At 39.8% G+C, this 27,108-nt stretch overlaps 1 protein-coding gene across 1 annotated transcript in view; it reads right to left on the minus strand.

Moving 5' to 3' along the window:
* LOC126162991 (homeobox protein unc-4 homolog) overlaps positions 1 to 24,441 on the minus strand; it is a 587,122-nt gene extending 562,681 nt beyond the window's left edge. Inside the window, exon 1 of the mRNA XM_049919846.1 lies at positions 24,273 to 24,441. The gene's annotated coding sequence lies outside the window, so the exon portion shown is untranslated. The remainder of the gene's footprint in view (positions 1 to 24,272) is intronic.
* Between the last annotated feature and the right edge of the window lie 2,667 nt (positions 24,442 to 27,108).

The raw sequence follows: 27,108 nt of genomic DNA on the forward strand, positions 1-27,108 counted from the left end.
CCCGTCAATGTCGAGGTCATTAGAGTCGTACGGATGAGAAAGGGAATCAGTAGTGTCCTTTTCAAAGACCTGAATACGTGTGGCTGGTTAGGGATTTGAACGATCTTCCTACCAATGGCGTGTGCAGCGGGTTAACCACTGCGCCATCTCGCTCGATTTTTATCCGATAGCCGGCCGCGGTGGTCTCGCGGTTCTAGGCGCGCAGTCCGGAACCGTGTGACTGCTACGGTCGCAGGTTCGAATCCTGCCTCGGGCATGGATGTGTGTGATGTCCTTAGGTTAGTTAGGTTTAAGTAGTTCTAAGTTCTAGGGGACTGATGACCACAGATGTTAAGTCCCATAGTGCTCAGAGCCATTTGAACCGTTTTTATCCGATAACGTAATAGTGAGAAACTACGTCTCCGTTTTCAACGTTATACCTATTTTTATTGAAAGTTTCCATTCTATTTTTGATCTGCTTCCTCTTTCCGCTTCTCGGATGCCCTGTTGGCTAAAAATAAAGATGACAGCCTGCCCTAACGTAGCTTCCGTGGTGCGCCTTTTAACTGCAGACCGGCTGGGTTTGTTTTTCGTGTTTGATTATTATGGAGCTTTAAAGCAGTGAATCATGCAACCACGAGTTTGATAGGCACTCATGAAGCAGCAAACAACTGGTCTTTTAATGATAACGTGGCATTTAAATGGCGCATTGGATGCGCTGCTGTAGACATGTATGAATTCACAAGGCACGTGCCATACGTTCGATTCAGGAGTAATGTTGAGGATTCGCAAAGTAAATTACATCCGGGGGGGGGGGGGGGATGTAGCGGGTAGGAGGCTGGTGAGGAAAGGAGGGGGGTGAGAGGAGGAAGTGGAGTCACATACTAGTATGTAATTAACATCTTCCTTTATCGTTCTTAGCTAAATTGCGTATCCATTTACTGCACGTTGTTTGCCTCTGACGTGACAAATAAATAAATAATATATCTGATCCCCAGCTATGAATAGGCTCACTGACTCGATTATTTGGGCGTATAGTGCTGAAATATCAGTTCCACCAACCAACTGTGTAGACACTGGCTGAGAAGAAGGAAGAGGAAGAGGTAGGTTGAAGTGAGATACGATTTTCTTTCTAATGGATCAATATCATAAATTGACGATGTCTGAGATAAAAGTTCTTAAATTATTTTCTTCTGGAATACAGGAGTAGTGGAATGTGATACGTGGACCACTGAAAAATGAGAATTAAATGAAAGCTTTTCAAATGTGGTGCTGTGTAATGGTGTTATGAATGAAGTGAAAACACAGAGTAATTAATGAAAAGAAGTCTGTACACTAACGTTAGTAGAACAAAGAACGCATTAAAACTTCGATTAGGTGTTAGATTCATGAATAGTATTTGGGAAGATAAATTGTATGTGTAGGTAAAGATTAGAATATGTAAAACATGTTATTGTTCTCTTTACGTGTAGCAGCTACGTAAAGAGGGAAAGATTAGATGAAGACAGAAAGAGATGAAGAACGGCATTAAAAGAGGCACAAGACTGACGACCGAAACAAACGTATACTGAACAGGAAATGTTGCTTTCTGACATAGTGACTGATATTTAGAACTATCCAATATCAATTATTATTGTTTTATAGACCTCTTATGTAGATTACTTTTTCATTTTATTGGGAGATGCTACATAAACTGCCTCAGATTTATTGAAGACATGCCATTCTCCAAACCATAAACACCTGTGATAGTAAACATTGGTTTAGATTAGGCACAGAACTTGTTTAATGGACTCATGGTGAGGAGGTATTCGATTACGGAATATGTCTAAAAACAAGAATTGCATGCTAAATGTTTACAAAAGAAGTGATGTCAATTTTTCTTTCACAAATCCTGGGCAGAAATGGCCCTGGTGGATGTGGAATAAGTAAAGATATCTAAGTAAATTTTAATTTAGAAGTTAATACAAAACTTACTGCAAATATACAAATGTATGCATAATAAACTGCGTACTTTTTAAGCTATTGAGCCAGGTATAGTCAAAAAAAGTTGACAGTGCTTATTTACACGGATCGTATTACTGCACTGCTGAATTGCGATCAGATGTTATGTAGAACTCACGTTGTATAATGAAGAGCAAGGCGTTGGCAAATAATAAATACTTTAGATTTCTTGTACATTGTACTTAATTACTGGTTACACTTTTAGTGACTACCAGCAATTTATTCAAAACTTGTGGTCCAGAATAATGGACATGTTTCCCGATCAAAGTAACTGATTTTAAATTGTGTGAATATTATTCTCATACTTGAATATATTCCTTGAACTGAGATGATGGTTTAAAGAGAGATACAAAAAATTTCAAAAAGTAAAAAAATAAACAAGCAATAAATAGATTAAGCAAGCCATTTACCATGTTGCTGAAGAACAGCACAAATAATTTGCATTACACCACTCTGGACTCGGAAAACCTTAGGTCGGTTTGGTGAGGAAGAGCCCAAGAGAAAAGATCAGCAGTGAGCAGAATGGAAGACAAGAAATACAAAAGTATTTGAAATGTAGTATTAAGGAAAGACCCTAAAACTTAACCATGTTAATAAAGCAATAAATAATTAAATCGCCGTATCAGACAAAGTAGACATGGAAAGGCAACCCATGAAAAACGCTTGTCGATGGAGGGAAACAACGAAGGGAGCAGTTGTAGTTGATTTGTAATGTAGGTGTCAGTAGAGAGAAAAACGTCAGAAAATCACGAAGACCGGAACGTTCGACAAATATTACTGAGACCGCTATGTTTAGCGGATATGTAGACGAGTCGAGTTAAAGAAAGAGTCTCCCGTAGCATCTTTGTCGATTTATGTAGCTTCATACAGTTACCCTCATGCAAGCCAGCAAGGCGATCGTGTAGCTGATATACCGCAACGTAGTTCAAAAGGATAGTGTCTTATGAACAACAGCTAATAAAAGCTACTCCTAAACTTTCTATTTACACTTTGAGACTTGTTAACAATATTGATGCCAGCCTATACCAGATATTTGTTACGTACCGGTTAAAAACAAAAGCAATGAAAGTTAACAGGTTACAGACACAATTTTCCGTTGCTGTGGTTAGAGCTATTCGTGCTGCAGAGTTGATCGTAATGGACAGAACCATTTTCGATACAAAAGTTCTGCATTCTCTGCTACCCATACGGAGTATGTGAAACATCGTAAAATCTTATGTCTCTTGCGCACCGAAGAGAGACCGGTTAACGTAGATGAGAAAGCGTGCTGCCCGACTATATTCCACAGCACGCATTTCACATTAATAACCTAGGTCAGTAACAAGTAATGTTACGACACTTTAGACGTTTTGGAATGTCCAATTGCATCTCACACATTCAGTTGAGATTGTCATGTAACAGTAACTATGAATGTGATAGTTAAAAATATAATAATGGGTTCACAACAGTGTTCCTGAGTAAAATATACTCAGAATCCCAAATGGAACCGCAGGCCAACGTAAAGGTATTAATTCAAGAACGCCCATGCCTACACAGAAGCTGGCGTCAACCAGTGGCTTGAAAGAAGATAGGATTAATATTTCTTCAACTTTCACGGGTCCTCCGCTCTTTCTTTCCCAGTGATCCTCTAGTAGTTTTTATTCTGTCTTCATCTCTAGGAAAATGAGAATTGTTTAGTGTTTAAATATTGTTTATTTTTATAGTAGATATGTTGTTAATTTTTTGACTTGCGAAAAGCATTTCACTCAGTATCACACCTAATCTTATTTTAGTAATTGGGGCTGTATGACGTGTCAAACTAAATCTGTAACCGGATTGAGGATTTCTTCGTAGAGAGGACGAAACATGTTATCTTGAGTCATCGCCAGATGTATAGGTAACTTAAGGTGTGCCGCAGGGAAGTGAGTTGGAACACTCGCCGTTCAGGTTTTATATTAATGATCTTGTAGACAATATTAACAGTAATTTCAGACTTTTCGCTGATGATGTGGTTATATACAATGATGTACTGTATTCAAAGAGCTAAAAATATCCAGGTGGAAGTTGACGAAATTCCGAAGTGATGCAAAGATGTTATTTGCGTTATATGTTCTGAATTGTGAAATTGTGCTCTTGACAAATTAAGAAAAGCGTAGTATCCTACGACTACAGCTCATACAAATACCTGGTTGTCATAATTTGTAGGGATATGAAATAGAACGATCACATAGTCGTAGGTAAACCAGGTTCGCTGCTGGAACGCTAGAGAAATGGAATCAGTCTGTGAAGGAGACTGGGTGTAAAATATTCATCCAAGTGTGTGGGTCTAGTACTAAAGGGGAAAGCATAGGGAATAGTGAACGTACGTAAATAATGAGAACACGAATACAGGTTTGTTTGATCCATGGGAGGATATCATGGAAACGTTGAGGAAACCCACCTGGCAGACGCTTGAAGCTGTACGCAAACTATCCTGAGGCAGCCTGCTCTCAAGGTTTCAGGAATCAGCTCCGAGTGACGAATCTAGGAGTATACTACAACTCCATACATATCGCTCCCGAAGAGATCGCGACGACAGGATTAGACTGATTACAGCAAGCACAGGTACGTTTAAACAATCATTCTTCCCGCGCTCCATTCGTGAATGGACCTGGAAGAAGCCCTTATATCCTGTACGAAGGGAAGTACCCTCTGCGATGAACTTCACAGTATGTTGCAGAGCATGGAGTTAAATGTGGATGTAAGTTATGCAAGCATTGACAACCAGCCTATCCTCCATGTAACATTTTGTGTTGCAGTACTTACGATCCGGGTAAGCCATAAATGACATTTCGAAGAGGGACATGCAACAGTATACAAATAAATATTCCATATCACTGTGTATCTTGACTATGCTACTGTACCGATGGGATGCGTACTATAATCTAAAATCTATAGTGCAAAAATAGTGTCCTCAATTAGAGAAGTACGACTGCTAGAACAACATCTGCCTTTCAGCTATCTGGCATAAGGCAAAAAATCACAAAGAGCAACATAAGTAAACAGCTTAACCACGTTGAAATTTTTTAAGCTGTCGGAGTGCGGTGATACATAAATATCTTCCGTAAATGAAACCTACTGCAAACGAATAATTATTGTCTTATTCAATGCAGCAATCAAAATGACCAAATTTCTTCAAATAACAGAATTTGCAAGCATTCTTTTGAATCGGTCATACGGCTGAATTACGAGACGAAACGCTAAGGAATTTTTTTTAAGGGACAAATAATTTTGAATTAATTTTCAGACTAACTAATACACTAAAGGCGTTCTCTTACAAAAATTTTGAACTACTGGATTATACGAAACTTGCTGAAATAACTGTTTTACAAAGCTTTTTTTATACTTCTGAACTACATTTTTTTGTCGTTAAGTAAGAAATTATTCGCACAGCCTTAGCTAAATTGTTATCACATGTACTGTATCCATCTTGTATCCAAGCTTTATAAATAATACAGTCTTTATTGCATACCCAAAGAACCCAAATGGTTGTCTAAATAAGAAAAAGCATTAGCTTTACATGTGCAAAATGTCTTAAAACATACAGATATTCAAAACAGTTCAAAAATACAAGCTCTGTGGATACAAGAAAAAGAATTGCTCCAGCAGAACTTTTTTACACCAAGAAAACAAATAACACACGAAATACTTGGGATGAAAAGAGAGAAATATTCTGACATGACGTTCGTCTGTTGTATCGTACTACATGACTGAATACAGTTAGCAATAGACAAGATGCCATTAGGGCGATGGACATTTGACTGTGGAGGAAAATTGGCGAAACTAGCTGAACGAAATATTAAATCCAATAACCATGTTTAAAAGTAAGAAAGGAGAAAAGAAGCCTTGATATTTCTTATTAAATGAGGAATTCAAAAGTTTTCCTTAGCTATATACAAGTTAGTTGCTTAGTACGGAAAACGTTGGGTAAAGAAGAGAAGGGGAAGTCGCATCAGAAAATACGTAAGATGGTGAAGAGACAAGCACACAAAATGCATCAGAATGAGCACAATGATACGGCGTGGCTCGAAACAAAAGAAAAGAAAAGAAGAAAGGTCAGTATGATGATGATAACGATGTTAGGTATTGCGCATAAATTGTGATTATTGATATTCAGAGGATTTTAATCTGTAAATCAGAGTGTGCTTCTAATCACATCTAAATAGTCGTGTTTTTCCAGCAGTACTAAATTAATAACTCTTAACTGAAACACCGTCAAATTTTTTGTATCGAACCATTTGAAAAGCGACTTTCACCGACTTTCACTAGTCTCTTTCCAGTGTCTCAACTGCTTCATTTTATTAGCTTTCTCCTCAAATAGTACTCTCGTTTAAACCTAGACGTGTACTTAAATGGAGAAAATAATCGGTTATTTTATTGTGAAATGAATTGGTCCATGATTGGATTATTAAAACAATTAAAGGGGCAAAATTTTTAGTAAATTCTGCCTTAGAAAACCTAGTCATTCAAGTATCTTAAATTGCTGCTAAATGAATTTTATCTCAGGACCAAAATGAGAAGATTTCATTTTGATTTCCACGTAATGGACGTATATGGTGTTGCTATCTTTTTAGGATAATGTTTAGGGTTTCTCCCCTTCCGTCTTCCCTTTTCTCTTAAGACAGGGAGTAATATTGTTGGCCTGATTAATTAGAAAATTTCATCTCTTTAGCATATTAAGGCTTCCAGAGCATTGATTTCTTTAGGCATAACAGAACCGTAAAGTCGTTTTGCTCTTCCGACATCAGTCTCAGTAAAGCTAACAGGAAGACGTGGATACATCTACCAGAGGGTGCGATGAAACATCTTCCAGTTCATTACAAAATTCTTAGTTCACACAGAAATAAAGTGACACATGTAGTAGACTCGCGACATGATACGTTAAATTTCCGTGCATGATGACATGTGTTCTCTGTTTATATACAAAATGTGCTGTAGTATGGTTGCGGCACCAACGAAGGTGACAATTTCTACGTACCTACACTTACAAAATAATTTTCTTGTCTGCTGCATGAAGAGAAAAATGTTAATTGAGAGTAAAAATGTTAATTGAGAATGAAAGTAACGAACAGAACAATAATAATATGCAGAGCATGTACCGATTTGGAATTAGGAAAGAACAGTTTGATGTATATGAATAATGATTTCTTCGGAAAAATACAATATTTTACTGAAACATACGTACTACACTGAGGAAAAAACTGCAAAAAAAGTTCCCATGCAGTACACCTTCGTGTGGGGTTTAGATAAGAACAATGGTAAAGACAGAAACAGAGGACCACAAAATATACAGATGAATGTTAAAAATTTAGTGGGGAGATAAATTACGCAGTGGACAGAGGGCAAGATTGAAACATACTGGACAAATTTTAGTGTGGTAGATACGAATCGACCTGCAGAGGAAACTCTGAACGTGAAGACGTCATGAACCTAACGGAAAGTTCGATAGCAGTAAAAGCTGTCTATAACTATTTATAATAATAATAATTAACCTATATATTGATAGAAGTGCAGTTGCATATGGAAGATAGATAGTGAAAATTTAGAAGCACCTTTGATGTTTCTCAGAGTACGTTTCGGATAAAAATGCATTCTCGGACATAACATAGTTTAATGTTCTCTGGGCGTTTCAGTAACTGACAATTGGCAGTAGAATATCTTTTCCTTGCGTTTTAGACACAATGACTTGCCTCCCCTTGGATTTGCTGACTATAGAAAATATGAAATCAGGAGTCTGTTCTCCGTCGCTTCCTCGTACAGCCCTTGCGAGCTGTAGAAGGGTACTATTAGAAAAAATCCAAAACTCGTTGCTTTCACAACACACATTAATTTTACCAGTCATCTTTAACAAATAATGCGATAGATCCGTTAACGTGATCAGCTAAGTTTCGTAAGCAAACGTAATGTTATAGGTTGCATCAAAGTTTGTATAAGCATTTTTAAAGGTTATTATCTGTTTATCCGCTTTGAGGAGTATTAATGAGTGGTGTTTTCGTTAATAACCCTTATTTAATTATTTATTTTTCTGTTTCAGATTTTTGACTTTCAGAGTCAATCTGACATTACTAAAATATGGAAAAAAGTCTCTTGTGAATATTTTCTAGCTATTTCCTTACCCATCGGATTTAATAATACAGAGACGCAGTTTCAAGTCGTTAAATCAAAGAGAAGGCATCATCATTCATAATGATCATTAAAAGTATCTACTGTGCATGTGCAAATGAAGTACGCTTAGCCGGCCGCTGTGGCCGAGCGGTTCTAGGCTCTTCAGTCCGGAACCGCGCGACTGCTACGATCGCAGGTTCGAATCCTGCCTCGGGCATGAATGTGTGTGATGTCCTTAGGTTAGTTAGATTTAAGTAGTTCTAAGTTCTAGGGGACTGATGACCTCACCTGTGAAGTCCCATAGTGCTCAGAGCCATTTGAACCATTTTGAAGTACGCTTAGTATTTAGGTTTCAGAGCAATTCTCCTTAAAAAATGTCAATAGAATCTATCGATAATTTGCCGTTTTGTGTATTTCCTTTCAGATTTAGTACCCGGGATACTGCACGTTCTCTGAAGTATCTGAATCAGTTGTGTCAAAAATGGTACTTTTACAGTGTTGCACACTCTGAGATAAATTCCTGTGGACGTCGATGGTGTAAGTGGGAACTACACTGAAAGTGAAAAGTTTGTAGCAGATCGCGGAAATGCAGTAAACGATGAAAGATATAGGACACCGTTAATGAGAAAGTGAAGAATCGGCTCAGAGTTTTGCACAGAAAAAAACAAAATGTTTCAAATGGCTCTGAGCACTATGGGACTTAACTTCTGAGGTCATCGGTCCCCTAGAACTTAGAACTACTTAAACCTAACCAACCTAAGGACATCACACACATCCATGCCCGAGGCAGGATGCGAAACTGCGACCGTAGCGGTCGCTCGGCTCCAGACTGTAGCGCCTAGAACTCCGGCCGGCTTTGCACAGAAAGATTGCAACATCTGCACTGACCAGACTACAACAAACCTACTGCAGTCTCGTGAAGAGCACAGCTTGTCACGTACTACCATAAAGGCTGTACGTCATGAGCCCCGTTCCTCGAAGCAGATAACGACTGTGAGGAATGGCGAAGTACTTGGAAGTGGCGGGCAATGTTTTGTGTGACTGGTAGCTCCCGAGTTATATGCCGCATCATCGTCTTGACATTAAAGAAAGCCCGAAACTGCCCGTACCTTAGGAGACTCCTAAGCACACAAAGTACGAACAGAAGAAGAAATTTGATGCTCTAATCAGAACACTAATACACTCACTAATATGAATGTACTACAGGTTATTGGTTCACTACTGTGATTACTACCTCGTTCAGGGTAAAGCGTTAGCTCCATGAACAAATGCATCTGACCGTCATTACTAGTGACAGAGTTCAACGATATAGTTTACACAAGCGTTCTAAGCAAGCCTCATGGTGAAGGATTTTAGAATTTATAAAAAAAAATATGTAGTTTGCTTTCCTGATCCTTAGCGCGAGGATAATTCTCTGAGCGACATTTTCCTTCGTTTGTTATAAACTGACCCCTAACACGATCATCGAATTCACATATCGGTATTAGCCTTCAAACTATTTCCAAGAGATTGACCATATGAGGAAACTGGAAAACATCTTTGAATCGTTGCCGACGCACAAGACAAGGTAATTTAAAACTTTGTTATTACTGTTTCATAGGAGAGACGGAAAACGGACCAAGCTGGTTGCAGACGCAGAGGTAGTCTATAGCTGCGACTTAGCACAATTGCTTCATTAAATTTTTAAAGCGACTTGTACAAGAGTCAGACTGAAGTTAGCTTCTCACATGTGAATAATGTTATATCACAAGTCTGTCTTTAGCAAAAATACGAAATTCAATAATCTTCTGAAATGAGCTGATGTACTGCACGACTGACAAATGTCTATTCTGGGTTCCAAATTTTGTGCTCGAGTTTCCTTTTGCGTTTTTACGGGGATACGTGGAAATCAAAAGGAAAGAATTATGTAGGAAGGCGACATGTATACAACGCCTGAGTAAGGTCTGGCAGGGTAAAATGTTGTGAGAGATTTATCTACTTATCAGCTACCGATCCCTGTCTCTTTTCCTATGTGTCCATACGGTAGTGTGACTGTGAATAAGGAAACTATGCAATAAATAACCTTACACGTTCAACGCTTAACACACAAATCAAACAGAGAAGAAAAAAGCGAATACTAAGGTCGAAAATGAGAAAGACGAATCTATTCAGTATCAATCTATTCAGTATCAACGTAGAAGAAGCTGGAAGATTAAACGATCCTGAAATTACAAATGGAGCAAAGTCAGGAAGCAATGCAGAGTGGAATGAGTGATACAGGTGAAAGGAACTTACTTCAGCAATCGAAAGATATGCTGGAACAAAATGTGACGTATAAGTCATCAAGAAGGTTTTAAACAGAGAGTTTGCGAGTTTGTGGAGTGAGCGGGTGAAACGGAGACAGGAAGAATGGTGGAGAAAACCTGAGAAAAGCAAAGAACCTAGTCAAACTATTGACACGTGATTTTACAGATATACGTTGAAAACGACAGTAAAAGTCCAAAGAAATATAAAGATATTTGCATAGGATTTGTGGACATAACAAACACTTTACACAATACAGAATGGTGCCAGATGTTCGAAACTCTCAGAAAAATAGGTGTAAGCTGTAGAAAAAGACGGGTAATGAATAATATGCACAAGAACCAACAATGAAAAATAAGAATGGAAGATTACGAATGTAGTGTTCGGATTAGCAAGGGTATGTGATAGGGATGTAATGTTTCACACCTACCGTTACATCTATACGTCGAAGAGGCAATAAAACAAGCTTTCATAAGTGGAATTCAAATTCACAGTGAAAGAACATCAATGACAAGATTCGCTAAGGAAAACTGAGAAAGAACTACGGGACCCGTGGAAGGGAATTAACAGTTAAATGAGCATTCACTGTGGATTGGGAGTTTTTGAAGAAGGACGAAATTAATGAGGAGCCGCAAAAATAAGATAACGACAATCATAAAATTGGGGACCACAAAGTAGACGAAGTAAAGGAATTCTAGTATCTTGGCTGCAAAACAACCGAGGACAGACGAAGCAAGGCGGCTTAAGAAGGAAGCTAGCACAGCGAAAGAGGGCATACCTGGCCCAAAGAAGTTTACTAGTATCAAACATCGGCCTTAATTAAACGATGAAATTTCTGAGAAAGTACATTTGGAGCACAGCAGTGTATGATTGTGAATCATGGGCTGTTCAGAAACCGTAAAAAGAAGAGAATCGAAGCACCGGAGTATTTGGTGCGATAGAAGGCTGAGGAAAATCAGGTGGTGTGATGATGAAAGAGAAGATTCTCCCTGTAATTGGCAGTTAGATGAACATGTGCAAAACATTGACATGGAGAAGGATCAGAAAGATAAGACGTGTGTTAAGATATCGAGGGATAACATCCATGGTAGTAGAGGGAACTCAAGAGGCTATATCTGTAGATAAAGAGAGAGATTAGAATATATCTAACAAACAACTGAGGACGTTGAAAATAAGTATTATTCTGAGATGAAGAGCTGGTGCACAGGAGACCATTTCGTTCCCTCCCCACCCCCCCTCTCATGAAAAAAAGTGCATGTAGAAGAGTCGACCAACAGAATAAACTTCATCTTTGATCTGTGTGGCCAATGTAGTTAGTTCTTGTATAATTGCTTTATGAATATCTTTAAAAATGCCAAAAATACCTATTAATTTTACATACGGTTCTCGCTTTACTCATGCAAAACGTCGTCAATGATCTGGGATGAACTATATCCTTAATTTTGAAATAAGATCTACTAATTACGAATTATCGGTAGTTGCAAAGATAATGTGTGTACCACACACTTCCATACTGCAGAAGTACAAGAAGCTGTGCAATGCTGTTTCAGAGAAAATAGCGAACTCTGCAACGAAAAATTAAATGGGTCTGTATCGTGGTATTTTAGTAGAAAGGATTTGATAATCTAGAACCTGTTCAGGCGCTCTTAATTTCCAGAGTTTTCAGCCATGTTGTCTGTATGTATGTACCTGTTTGTAAAATTTCTGCATCCATTACGTATTTGCATCTGTAGTTTAGACTGTTCTGTGCAAACGCCGAATCAATTTTCGTAGGTTTCCTTTTTGTAGTGTGTATTTTTAATATAGCACAGGTTTTCTTCCACATCTAGTGTGAACCCACATTCCTCACCGGTCGACATTTAATGCCATGTTTGGTGATAGGAAATTTATTGCCTAGCAAACTGCCTCTGTGACTCGGCTGGTGACTGAATAAATCTTCATAATCACAGGTTGACTAGGTTCGTGGATGGATTTGGAACATATGGCATAAGCTACCGAGTCTTGGCAGGCATTTAAGAACCTACACCAAAGTGAACTGGAATGATTAATAAATAAAGTGTCACGAAGGACCTTTCATTTATTTTCCAGGAAGCCAGTCACCAGCTGACACTATCCTTCATCATTCTTTCTATTTCCAATTTTTTTATCATTATGTACCAGTTTTACTGAAATTATGTTTTTACTATCGACGGAAAGTTGTCGTTTTCGCATTTTCCATCTATATCGCAAGATAAATTTCGGCTCAGCCCGCCTTGTAATGCAAGCTTCTGAATGCACACATATAGAGCTGAGAGTCAAATGAGTGATCATGCCGAATGTCAGTAAGAACATTAAAGGTCCTCCCAGCTGACATTCCGGAGGTGATAACTGTCCCCCGCCTCCCCCCTCCCCCCGTTTGCAACCCGTTTGCAACAGATAATAGTCATCGTCTCGCCATTCAGTTCGTCCTTAAAGGTTAGTTCGAAATTTTAGCCCGAAATGCATTTTACTAAAAAAGTAAAAGGCGCTTCGTTCTCCAAGATAAAGAAAGAAAGGTATATGCGTACATGTCTCAGCCAAAGTGAGGTTTGGATAATCGATATTCTTACTTTGGTGCTAACAGCTACGACGAACTATCCTGCCCCAAACTGTTCATCTCAGAACAGCAGTTGCATCCTACGCACTCGTGGAACGAACAGTTTCAAGTGCGCAGAATATGGACTGACAGGTTATCGAAGAAGACAAAAGTTAGTAGAGGTTGCAGAAATGTGACCAGCAGTAAATGAAGTACCAAAATTGGGGACCACGAAGAAAAAGAAGTGGAGAAATTCTGCTTTCTGTGAAGCAAAATAACATCCACGTGGATATTCTGTAGTTCACACTTAGATGTCTGTCAGAAGGTACATAAACCACTCTCACACTGTTCGCTTACCGTTACACTATCGAGACATCTGTATTCCTAAATGGCTAAACCGGTGCAAGGTGCACATTCCCTGTCGCAGGTTGACTACTTATCGTCTTACAGGGACAACAAAAATTTTGATTCATCTTGTAGAAATAATAAATGACAAAACAGTGGAAAAATGGAACGTTTATCAAAACCCCTTTACTATAATTTCAACATTTATAAAAACGCCTTCTCCAGAAGGAAATACTAACAACTAGTTTACATGTTGTGGCGGAGGTACATTAAAATACAGCCGAAAGGCGCCAGTCAAATATAAAATTTCATCTCCCTAATAACGTATCATGCACAACATCGTTTCTGTCACTTGGTATTCCTCACCAATGTACAGCTAGTGCACTAGCGTCACGTATGCAACACTTTGGCTAAGAAAATCTCTCTACAAGAAGATTTCATCCTGCGGATGCCGCTCGAGCCATGTACAAAATCTAAAAAAAACTTGATTTTCAATGTCCCACATAATTACTGGCCCAATTTTAAATGTTGTCTTAATCAACTTGTCAAGAGGTGGGTAAGCTATAGGGAATACACAATATAAGGAGGAATCAAAAGGAACGAGAAGACCGGAAGACCAAGCGCGAAGTGCTCAGATTAAACACGCTAAAGGACAGGATTGTAGTCTTTAGCCCTGCTGTTGAGTCTATACATCAAAGAAGCAATCACGGAAATAAAAGAAAGATACTAGAGTGGGCTTAAATTTCAAGGAGAAAGGATATCACTGATAAGATTCTCTGATTACATTGCTGTTCTCAAGTGAAGAAGTATTACAAGATCTGTTGAATGGAATGAACGGTCAGATGAGTATAGATTATTGATTGAGAGTAAATCGAGGAAAGACGAAAGGAATGAGAAGTAGCAGATTGGCCGCCCGAAAAATTTGGAAAAACGTTTATTATTTACTACTTTTTGATCGTTCATGTAGTAGAACTTCTGCATCAGCTATGGTGTTTTAATTTATTACTGATTTACTACTAACTGTATTTGTTAATAGTTTTGTAGGCACTATCCACGTATACCAGTGAATATGTGTAAAAAATTACATCATTGTACGGCCCCTATCTCACGAGATACAACGTCATAGACACTAAGATGCGTTCAAAACTAGCTTTTGCTTAAAACAAAGCTCGTATTACCTAGACTGCACTCTTCAGCTGTTTGATAGCGACAGCCCTTAGTGACTTCCAACAAACTTTAAAGATAATTTCGGATCTTTCCTAAACTATTTCCCGATTGCAATTTTAACGTCAAATAATTAACCCGTTAACTCATTTTAAAGTAATCAGACGTTTGATGTTGTTTTATACATCGGAGTTTGCGTCTTCAGAGAATCGTGATGGTGGTTTACTAATGAACATCTAAATTTATTGTGATGATCATTTTTCCTTATATACGTGAGAGTCAACAAAATATAAGAGCATTTAAATGAGAAAGTTGCTGACTCTAATTTCGAAAAATCTTTTTGCAACGAAAAACGCCTTAGTTTTTTTTTATTGATATCCCAACTGGCTTATCATATCCGTGACACTCACTCGCTACTTCGTGAAAATACAAAATGAGCTGCTCTCCATGGTACTCTATCATGTGCAAGCCTCTTCATTCGCCGAATAACTTCTGCAAAATGGGTTCTTTTGAGCATGCATACTGCATTCATCTCTCTGACGCGCTCAATAATTGTTATCCCCACCCCCCCCCCCCCGCCCCCAACCACACACACACACACACATTTCCTTACAATATTAAACTCGTTATCATTTGACGTCTGAGAACGTGTCCTATCAACCGATACCTTCCCCATTTCCATTCAGCACCTCCTCTATATTATGTGATCTACGCATCTAATCTTCTGCAATACTTCATCTGAAAAGTTTCCGTTTTCTTATATATATATCTTCTGCAGTACTTCATCTGAAAAGTTTCCGTTTTCTTATATATATATATATATATATATATATATATATATATATATATATATATATATATACCGCAACCAATTTCGGTGACTGACGCTGAGGGGGTGAACTCCGATGGCATACACGAACCCACTAGTGGCCAACATCTATGAACTGGCTCCGGTAAAAAGCTGTAACAGCGATGTTGTGACTGCAACCATTAACTACCAACTCAACGACTACAATGGTGACAACTGGGCAAATGCGGCAGGGACTTGACGTGACCGTGTGTTTTGGAGAACGCTCTGCTCGTAACACACACGAACGTGAGCGTCCCGGCGCTGCAGCGTCGTAATCTCCCGCGACACCTCCCCGCCCCTTCCCCTCCCCCCCCTGCTCCCCGCCCCACCGCCTCCTCTCCCTCCCCTTCCCCACCCTGCCTCCCCCTGCCATATTTCACGAGATAACGCAGCGTCTCGGGCGCTGCCGGCGGCACGGCGATTGGCTTGCCCCCCTAACAATGAGTGACATCTTATTAATTTTAGTGCGCTTTAGACGCGGCCGACTACAACGGCCATTTTTACCGCGAAGAAAGCAATATTTATGGTCGCTATTACGGGGTGAAGATATGAGTAATCTTTTACGTGTAGCCGCCCGCGCGCGCCCCGGAGAACGCCTCGGCGCATCCGCGCTGCACGACAATACTGATTTATCGCACCTGTAAGAACGGCGCGGCCGTGAAATATGCGGCGACTTGTCAATGCGCAGAGCCGAGGGGCGGCCAGCCCGCGTCCCTCCACTCCACGTCGCGAGCCCGGCGGTTGTCGTCTTTTTGAGCAAATATTTCTTCCCCTCGCGTCGGGCGGCGGCTAATTCTGCCGTACAAATAAACTCAGCGCGCGCGCCGGGTTCGATGTTGACGCTTTCTCGCACGACGCTTCTTAATCAATGTCTCCGTTATCGGCCCGCGCAGAAAGCAGACGTCCGGCGAACAACAGAGTGTGCGACGGATGACAAATAAATTGTTGGGACACTCGTATATCATCGCTCTGTTGTCTCGCGTTATTCTGCGGTAAAACAACAGATATCGCTCTTCGGCGAGTTCTGAATGTGTGTAGAGCGAGACAGAAAAGATGTGACGAATATAAAGTACACAGGCAATCCACTGAGAAATGAGGCAAAGCAAATAAAAATATTGGAACGCAGGATAATTTAGTTCGCACTGAATAAGATCGCTTGTTTTTTTGTGAATCGCATCGCAAACGGACATGGATTTCTTAGTGCCTGTGTATGTGTGTGTGTGTGTGTGTGTGTGTGTGAGAGAGAGAGAGAGAGAGAGAGAGAGGGGGGGGGGGGCGGGATGGAGAGGGAGAGGGAGAGGGAGAGATTACAAGATTAAGAAGCGTGCCGTTATTATGCAAGCACCAAAACGTTTTTTAAAGTTCTGGAGATCACTTTCACAAAAATGTAATGAGGCATGTATCTACGTATTCATTATCTGTATTGCGGTAAACTAAATTTTCATAAACGCTTCGCCTACTGAGTCAATGGGAAACCTATTTTTTGAATATTATACTACGCTAGCTTTTTTTAATAATATTGAATACAATTCGCGTTTACGTACCCAAAGATACGGTTTGCAAACACACCTGGGAAACGCGATAAACATGAAAGTGAATTATACAGGGAAAGGATCGTTTTGAATTCTTTGTCGTTTAAATACAACATAGCGGGGAGGAAAACCAGATGAACAAGCGAAAGTCTGTTGCAGATATTTAGTTTTTGGAGGCTACTTTTGCGAAATGTTTCGCAAGGAACCCTGACTTTCGGTATGTTACCTATACTTCCACGAGATATCACAAGCAGTTAAAAAGGTAATTTGGTCATTCAGTAAATGGCCAGTGATGTTCATAAAACTAGGTACGCATCACTTTACCTAGTGTTATTTGTCAAATACCATTTTCAGTATCTCGAACGACCTACGAAATATTTAGCGTGTCCAAAAAACCCTGTAAGAGATGACAAAATGGATTACGATATCTATGAAGTGGGCACAAAACAAACCCAATGATATATAATCCGTTCTTTCTTCCTGTGCTGAGGTACAGATCTTGAGCATTATCAAAGATTCCCAAAACGAATACGCCGTCTTGCCTGCAGTCGCGTTGTCATAGTCTTTTACCAACTTGCGGACTTTTTATTCAACTCCCTAGCTACGTCTTTATTGTACGTAGGTCTACTCTAATCAAAGTATAGTTCGCATGGGACTGCCCGTGTCGTGTATGCGTCATACAGACATAAATCAGATAATTTTTAAAAATTTCTTCGTCTGAATCCTCAACTGTCTTTCAAAACTTTGATGAGTGCGTGAGACATAACGTAATGGAACAAGAGGTAAATGAAGGTGGATGAAAAGATCGGCATCGCAGAAGGGAAATACGCCTACCTAACGCTTCAAGTGTAAAACAGTACGAAGAAGAAAAAGTAGTTAAAATATAGTAACCGATCAGTATAATGCTTCATACTTTTGTAGTATCACCACGAACGATGCTAAATTGCGCCGGTCTTCTTCGTTTGTTTCAATATTTCGTGTTACAGGACCCTGAATTATTGCTAAATACACTGCAAATTTTTGCGCTGTAATGTCTCGAACAGTACAGTAACCTTATGTTTGAAGCACGCTAGACGACCTTAAATAACGAGGAAACACGGTTGTGAATACACAAGCACGTGCGTAGGCTCCACCACGTATACACCTGGAACCAAGTATTAAAACGCTGTTGCATTGCGTAATACTCGTATTTCCTAAATTACAGGTAAAACATTGTAATCTAAAGTCCATTTCAAATCGTTTAACATAGGGTTGACCGGCAGTTACTCTCGGGATGATGAGGGAGGACAGTTACGGTGGTACGGAACATGAGGGTCTTGATCGCCTTCCATTTGTAGATTCCGCACTATTCTAATGAAGTCTATGAAAGATGGAACACTGACGTATATATTCCTCATTATGTCAACATAAAATTTTTTTCTCGATGGGTGGTGATGGATATTCTGTTGAAATTATGTCAAAACTATTGTTGTAAATAATAAATGATTTTTACTTACAGATTTAAATTACTTTAATTTAGTAAAATGTTATGCCTCTCACAGATTTCAGTCGGCTAGTTAGGTCTGTATTACTCATCTTGATCTCCGATGAATCTGTTAAATGTAAGACCACGCACTAAGTTTTGTAAATGATATCATGAAAGTACCCAGTCCACTGTCAAAGACTTTTTACAAAAAGCATTTTATAATAATATGTGACATAATTTTATCATAGTATAATAAAAGCATTACACGAGTAAATATGTGAAAGCGCTATTGTAGTAGCAATAAATTTCCGTCAAGGGGTTTATTTTATTTTTATTTCATAAAACCACCGAAAAATTATAATTTAAAATTACAGATAGTAAGGACTGGGTAAGGCAACCATAATGGCCTATAGTGACGGATCAGCCTATAGCGACGATTACCGGGAAATCCCCTGAAATTATTTTGGTAAATCACTAAAACCTCTATGGATCTACCTGGTAAAAATCGTGAGTCGTCATTCAGCAATAATATTTCGGTAACTCTCAATACCAACGATCTGGTTTAAACTATCCTCGATAGAAGAAAGAGCACAAACAATTTGCCAGACCTTCCGCTTGAACTAGAAAATGTGTCACTGTTATTGGCAATTTTCAGTTCTTTTGGAAGTCTTAAGAAAGAAGTAAAATATACCTTCCTGAAGTCAGAGAACGACATGCTCAACAATTTCTAGTCGTTTCTGGTTTCCACTGAAGAGTGTACATCGTCAACAACAATTCTGATTTACAAATTAAATACGATATGAAAAAAGTAATTGCTGGTACCTTAGTACTGATTTAATCGAGCAGCATAGTCAAACCGATTTTTGAGAAGGGTGTGTAAAATAATATTTATAGTCCATAAACTTGTTACTTATGTGTTACTGAGACATGAGCCCTTAGAAAAATACAGCAATTTATTAAGTATAAAGACACAATTAGCATACTGCCTGTAATAAACAACGTAATTAGAGAAAAATCTCTTTTGAGATTATAACGATCAAATTGTTCGTATTTTGCCGATATTTAGAAGTGCTTCCTTAATATAGCACTTTATACACAGATCATTTTCCAGTAAACTGGCGTCCCGTCATTGTAAAGGAATCGATTGAAACAACAGTTCAAAGAAATAATTTCGATTAAGATACATATAAACAGTTTTTTTTAAGTCATCTTCATACCGAAGGGACAACAAAAAACTGAAGCAGCTTAATACAATACTTGAGTAACAATTTACTTACCTTACTATGTAATGCCTCGGGCAAATATGTCAGTCTGATTGAAATAATTTCGAAAACCAGTAATGAAACTGTGTTTAACACATAAAACTATAACTTTTAACAATAACACGGACAACTATAGAACAGTTGGAATGATGGAAGTTCCAGTCAACTAGTAATGTATAAAGAACCTTCTCCGTTGAAGTGGATTTATGTCACTTGGCACAGAGATGAAAACTATTTTTCTTGTACAAGCTCTTCCTTCACTCACCTTATCACAAGACCAAATAGTAAAACAAATAGTGGAACATGACAATGCAGAAACGAGATTTCATGTCCAGAACAAGAAACCAAAATACTTTAATTTTCCACACATACTGTTACTACATGCCGTTGCATTACAGCCATTTAAAGTGGACATACAAATTTAAAAATTCTTTTCGACTTTATCTAACCTTGAATCCGTGATAAGACACTTTGCTATCGTAAGAAAAGATTCGACAAAAGCGTCATATTTGCTTATTTGAAAAATATTTGGTTGCGAATCCTCAGAAGAAAGAAAGCGTAACAGGCTTATCGTCGACAAATTAATTTAAGAGAGTACAGGTAACTGGTCTGGTCAAATAGTATGTTTTGAGGCAGAGATTTTCGAACTTCTTCTTGTGTAAGTATGTGAAAAGGCGCATAATGAACTACAGTAAGAAATTTAGCTTTTATAATGCAAATATGCGCCTTGTCTTCTCAAACAGAAATTTCAATTAAAGTTACCCCCTATAACTTACCTGACAATATTGTGTTGTTCGAAGAAAACACATAGCATAAACATTTTTAGTGGAAATTAATTTACACTGATACAAAGTCCTTGGCAACAACATCATAACTTAGAGGCTATAGTCAAAGATATTGAACAGAACAACGCAGCGAATAATATAGTTCAGAGAGGTCACCAAACCCACTTCTCATGTCACTGCAAATTATCATCTTCCGTCAGGTTTTCTGCCTGCTACAGTCTGCTACTTGTTTTTCATTTTATCCGCTTTACCAACTCTAACCGTGAATATCAGATAAAACCATAAATAGGGTCAAACAGGGGTGAACTAATAACAACAGTCATATGCATAGTAAACAGCTATAATGACGCTGAGAAACAAAATAAACTGAGCTTAACGAACCAGAATTCTTCAGAGTGGAGTAAATAGTGTCCAACGACTTAAATATCAGTGTAATATTAACCTGCTGTTTTTATATGACAGGGAAACAGTTAATGCCTTTTCAAAAACATTTTGTTAAGTTGTGAAAATTATAGACTACCTCTTTGAGGGTCGAGGTGTTATAGTTCTTTGCCTTTTGACAATTGAAGGATCTATGGCAAGTACAAGAATAAAAAAATTTGTTTACAATTATTTCAACTAAGGCTGTATAATATATTCCTGCTTTCCCAATAAAAAAATCGTCCGGCGACTATTCTCTGAAAACAACGTCCGAGCAGCAGTTACAATATGCATTACATGTTCAGCGATATAAGCAGGATATTTCGCACACTCAGAATCAAAACGTAACCGAGATTTTTACTGCAGTTTTGACATCTTTTGTCCATAAATATACTCAGCAGGCAAAGACCCAAAATATGTAACGTATCATCATGGAAGAGAGAGATATTCGACCATCATTAAGATGTCATAGAGCGTAACTAGGATCCAGTACAGAGAAAAAACGAAGAACGAAAAAAAGCGAATAATTTGTTCTACTATTACTATGCGAAGTAATATTACAGTTCATGGTTCATTGCACAACTTTTAATCACTTTTCAGTGGTTTGCAGAGTATGTACGTGGGGGTATGCGTAATGTATTAGTAATTACGGAAGAATTGTAATCGCTCTAAATTAAAGTTTCGTTGCAACACACTACACCAGAATAACAGTTTTCAAAGATGTTCATCTTACGAGAAAGCAATTTTTTCTCACTAGCTACAACACCGACTGAATAACAAAATTAGTTCCCTGCTCTGAGTAATGAAATTCACAAACATTGACAACGAAAAGCTACTGCAGTTTTACAAACAAAATAGAATGCCCACTCTAACGTTTTTGATCAGTTATTGAAATAAATACCAAGTAACAGATAAATTACGATATCATGCACATAAATCTGCTGTACTTAATGTCAGTTCTTTCGCAGGGGGAAACTTCGGTGTATATTAAAAGACATGCTAATCTGAGCACTGGCCACGGACTCAAGACACATGTCTGTCAACACTATTCAAAACGCGAAAGAAGTGACTTCTTTATTATACAATCACGTTTATGAACAGTAGTAGTATAAACAGTGTGGCTCAGTGTAGGCTGATGGAAATGTCTGGTACAAAATGTAACACCATTCAGCTCATCCGAAAGACTAATCATTACTGCAAGAAACGTTATTATTTGTCTAAGAAAAAGATAATTTTCAAAACAAAGGAATATTTTGATTCATTTACTGTGCTAGTAAAATATTTATCTAGCAACTTACAGCAAGTCCTCTAACTTCATGTACACGGCTAAGGTCGTTTCGGAAGTGGAAAGTTGTTACATAACATGGTCGGCTATTGAAAATACTTGTCAGCAACGAAAAACATCTGTTTCAGGTGATCAGTAAAGAATATATTATGCTCACTGCGTCAAGAAAAATGTAGCTACTGCACCACTAGACGGAAAGTTTTGCAACGAGAAAGAATGATTTCTGAGCTTTCTTTGATACACTCTCATTTAATATCCGTGTAAATTGTATTAATGTGGCACTTTGCCAAGAAATAATAACCTCATAAAATATCAAAATGTGTGAAAAATTCTGATTTACGTGTTTTAAACTCTTTATACAATGTTATTATACTTCGGTTTCACAATCTTTGATCGAAATTGTTGTAACAATCAATGCCTGCAGCGCTGTTACAATCTGAAACCAATTACTTGTGTGTTCGCCTACAAACAGAATACATCAATTAACGTTAAACTTCCAATGAAACCGTGGACATTACATACTCAGTGAGTGTTCTGCTCACTATTACATTTCCAGTGCTTGCTACAGGTGAAAAAAATACAGTGCTCCTTTGACTGAAGTAAATATTGGTGTGTACACTTTTACAGTTAACAACTGGGTAAATTAGTTCACAGGTTAGAAAATGTCTAAGGCGCACCACTTGCAACAGGATATTGTCTAGCTCCTCAACTGAGAAAAGCTATAATGCTGAAGTACATTTTTTGTAGTCGCAAAATCAATAAACATGACAAGTACTTTCATATTATTTACACAAATGACGCCAAACGGTTATATAATCAGTCAATGGAAGACAGCCAATGGAGATGGACCACGTGATCATGAAATGCACTCATGTTTGTTATTTTTAAATTTTTACATAAGTTAAAACACCAAAATTTCGCTATGATCCACTTGAAACCGGCTAAAGGTCTATGTTAGACCGATGGATTTTATAAATAATTTTAACTGAATAAAAATACAGATAACTAAAACCAGCCACTTATTAATTATTGTTCATTCACTTCCATAAATTAGTTTTCGGGCTATCTTAGCCTCGTCTTCAGATGAGGCATGCAGAAATTAGAGATTTATTTTTGTTCTGTTATACTGAGTGCTGGGTACAGCATTCCAGTGATATAAGGGCCTTGCCATCTAAAATGGCTCGAAAAGTAGTAAATGGAAGTAGACAAATATTTCACAATCGATTGATCGCAAAAATCTGTGTTTCTGTTCAATTAACAAAGCGATTTATTACGCAATATTCATAATGGTAAATCGTAATTATTTTAAGTCACAAGTATGATGATGACTCTTGAAAAATTTTGTATTAGGCTGTTTCTTTAAAACACCTCAACATAGCTTCTACAAGAGATCAAAATAAACAGAAAATATGTACTGCACGATCAGATACTTTGGAAATAAAATCTATGAATACACTGTGTGACTGCTACGATTGTTCACAGTCTACTATCTGTCATTTTCAGTATTTATGTGTGAAATGTAAGGCCACGTAGGTACTTACTCTTAATATCCTGCTATTGGATAAACAAATCTGCTATTTTGTTGATCTTATTTAATTCACATAATTGATTTGGAGATCATAATTTCGTCTTCAGATGACCCTGAGTTTGACATTTACAAGCACAACTGAAGATAAAATTGTATTATTTCGAAATAGATCACGTGAATTAAATACTAACAATAAAATGACTGTATACTGATTTAACAGTGCACCAAGTACAAGCACAATGCGTTTCAGAAGTTTATTCTCATTTTGAAGTTCAACCACTTACATTGGTATTTTATGTGACGTGTGTGCGTGCATTCTGCAATCGAAAAACATGAATCTTCTGATTAGGATGTTAAAAGTCAGAAGCTTTGTATTTTATGATAGCCGTCAAACGATAAATAGACACCTGCAGGGCCAGAGAGTCAGGAAAACACGGAAACAGGCATAACATACAACACCTATCCAAACAGTTGCACTTGTAAATGGAATAAAAGCGTGAGACTCGTCGTGCTATTCCTGAAAAAGAAAGGTAACTGTATTTTAGTATCATTCGTGACACAGTTTGAGGCTTTCTTGAAACGCCGATTATGCTGAATGACGGTGTTCTAACGACGCACAACTGAAGCACCTTCGGCTTTCATCAACGAAAAATCACACAGACGTGAAAAAAATAATAAATACAAAACGAGACTTACCTTTCTTGGGCGAGCCACCGTCCGAGCCGCTGTCCTCGCTGTGCCGTTGGTGATGGTGGTGGTGGTGATGGTGGTGGTGCGGATGGTGGTGACGCAGACCCCGGGGGTCCACGGGATCGCGCGCACCCGGCGGCGCCACCACCAGGGAGGCGGCGAAGCGGTGCGCCGGCCCCGGGGGCAGGAAGCCGAAGCCGAGCCCGGGGACGGGAACGGGCAGCGCCAGGTGCGCCGCCGGGTGTCCGAGCGGCGCGTGGAACGCCGCCCCCGGGCCCGCCGCCCAGCCGCCACCGCCTCCGCCCCCGGCGCCCGTCGCCCCCGACGACGAGGCGGACGCTGCGGCGGCCGCCGCGGCCGCGTACAGTTGCAGCGGGGGCGGCAGCGCTCCCGCCGCCGACTCGAGCACCATGCCGCCGCCGGCGCCGCCGCCCGCGGTGCCTACGGCCGTCTGCCGCAACGCATATCGGCTCGGCAGCAGCGCTCACCTTCTTCGGAACATTTGCGCAGCGACAATCCCTCCAACACACCTTCAATCTCCTCTCAGCCAATTCCAACACACCGATTATTACGTCACAGTCACAAAGAAAGTCTGTATAATATGCTGCTCACTTCTGCAACGCCACTCCTAAAACTGAGATTGTCTCACTCGATAAAGTCCCATTTGACACAGTCCAATTTGACCCTGAACCATTTGACCTTGCCCCATTTGACGAGACCCAGTCTGACTAAGCCCCATTCGACGCTGCCCCATTTGACTCTGTCCAATTTGACGCAGTCTTTTTCGACTCTCCCCCCGTTCGTCCCCACCTGCTTCGCCGATGGCTGCAACTACTTTCTGGGCAACACCCACAACACTCAGCTGACCGGTTGCAGCACTGCACTCACACACAGTGGCCGGTGACCCCGCGCGCGTGCCGGACAGTTGGCAACAGTGCACGCGCACCAGCTGTCTCTCGTCGTGAACGGTGCTCGGCGCTCAGAGCTCGGGCGCGAACAGCAGGTACTGCTGCAGACAGCCCGGGCCGCCGCAGGGGAAGCCGCCTTCCCCTATCCGTTCCCCCTACCTCGCACCCAAGCGCATCCCCGCCGCACTCGAGAAGGGAGCTGCCTATTGGCTGCGTCGTGGCCACGCCCACACGGCTTCCCTCGCCGCGGGGGCTCCCTCCCTACCCGCGACAGCTCGCCACAGAGCTGACACGCCTACCGCGCTAAAAAGAAAATCCCTTCCGCTTCTTTTTTTTCCCTCCCCGAGGCGGCCGTCCCTCTTCCGCTTTGTTTTGTGTGTTTTGCATTCAATTAGGTGGTTGGCGGAAATTAAAATGACGCCGACGACAACAATGGGTGGAGCGGCGGTGGTTACAGGGCGCGTCGCGGGCGCAGGGGGCGATGTTTAGCGTCTGTCACGGCGCGGGGGGAGAGGGAGGAGCTGCTAACCGCTAATAAAACTTGGCGCCGTAACATCTTGTAGGGCCGACGCCACTCCCCCCCTCACTTCCCCCCCCCTTTTACCACACCCCTTCAACTTGCTCCACTTAGCCCGTTTAAGCCGCGGTTAGCACGGAGCTCCAACATCGCCGCCTGCGGGTGACCGCGCGTCAAAACACACAGACGAGTTTCATTAGGGGGACCCACTTCTTTTGACTGTCTCGTCCCTCACTGCGCTTTTTACCTCTCTCTGTGCCTTCACATCTGCGGTCTTCTTTGTGACATGACTTTCTGTAGCGTATTTAAAACGCTTGAAGAACTTTTAGACTCTCAGGTTGACTCATATGCGAATAAGGTTAGGCAAACAAATTCCATGCACGCATTTCGCGTCTTTTGTTATGACTGTGCAGACGGTGGGGTAACTCTTCTTCCTGTTTTAGCGATCGCTGCGAGCCACAAGATATTGTTCACTTATTTAATGAACCAGTATGTTTCGAGGTGCAAATCCCATCAATGGTAATACAAAAACATTTAGCAAAAGCAGGCATAGATATTACATTTGCTCTTTAGAGCTTTCACATGTGTTGTGCTCGTTTTGCACAGAAAGAAAAGGAGCTAATATTAGAGAAAATATTTTTGGTCTCCAGTGTTCATATTTTTTTTTTAATAGTTACTCCAATTAAGCAGTTATAAAATTGCTTGTGTTGTATTTAGTTACCTCCATTGCCACGGCTCCACTCCTTTTGTTAACCACCATTCATAAACTTGCGATGGACATTTAAAAACACGATATCAAAAATGATGAAATGTGTTTGAGTTCCTAAGGGACCAAACTGTTTAGGTCATCGGTCCCTAGATTTACACTCTACTTGAACCAACTTATGCTAAGAACAACACACACACCTATGCCTGAGGGAGGACTCGAACTTCCGGCGGGAGGGGTCGCGAAACACGATACCACAATCAAGTCTACTGTTCAGTGGAAACAAAGTCTCTTTCCATGTAACTACTGACGTGTCGATTCTGGTTTTGTCAGTTCCTTGCAATGTCTTCTGAACATATTGCTGTCGCTTCTCTGATATTGGTCGACGAAATACACTGAGATGAAAAAGTTATGCGGTTGCGACACGCGCGTATACAGATGGCCGTAATATTGCTGCACAAGGCATAAAAGGGCAGTGCATTTGTCAGAGCTGTAATTTGTACTCACGTGATTCATGTGAAAAGGTTTCCGACGTATGGCCGCACGACGGGAACTGAAAATCTTTGAACGCGGAATGGTAGTTGGAGTCAGATGCATAGGACATTCAATTTCGAAATCGATAGGGAATTCAGTATTCCGAGACCCACAGTGTCAACAGCTCCGAGACAATGCCAAATTTCAAGCATTACCTCTCACCACAGTGTCCGACGC

This window comes from Schistocerca cancellata, chromosome 2 (genome assembly GCF_023864275.1).
Source record: "Schistocerca cancellata isolate TAMUIC-IGC-003103 chromosome 2, iqSchCanc2.1, whole genome shotgun sequence".
In the NCBI taxonomy this organism is placed as follows: domain Eukaryota; kingdom Metazoa; phylum Arthropoda; class Insecta; order Orthoptera; family Acrididae; genus Schistocerca; species Schistocerca cancellata.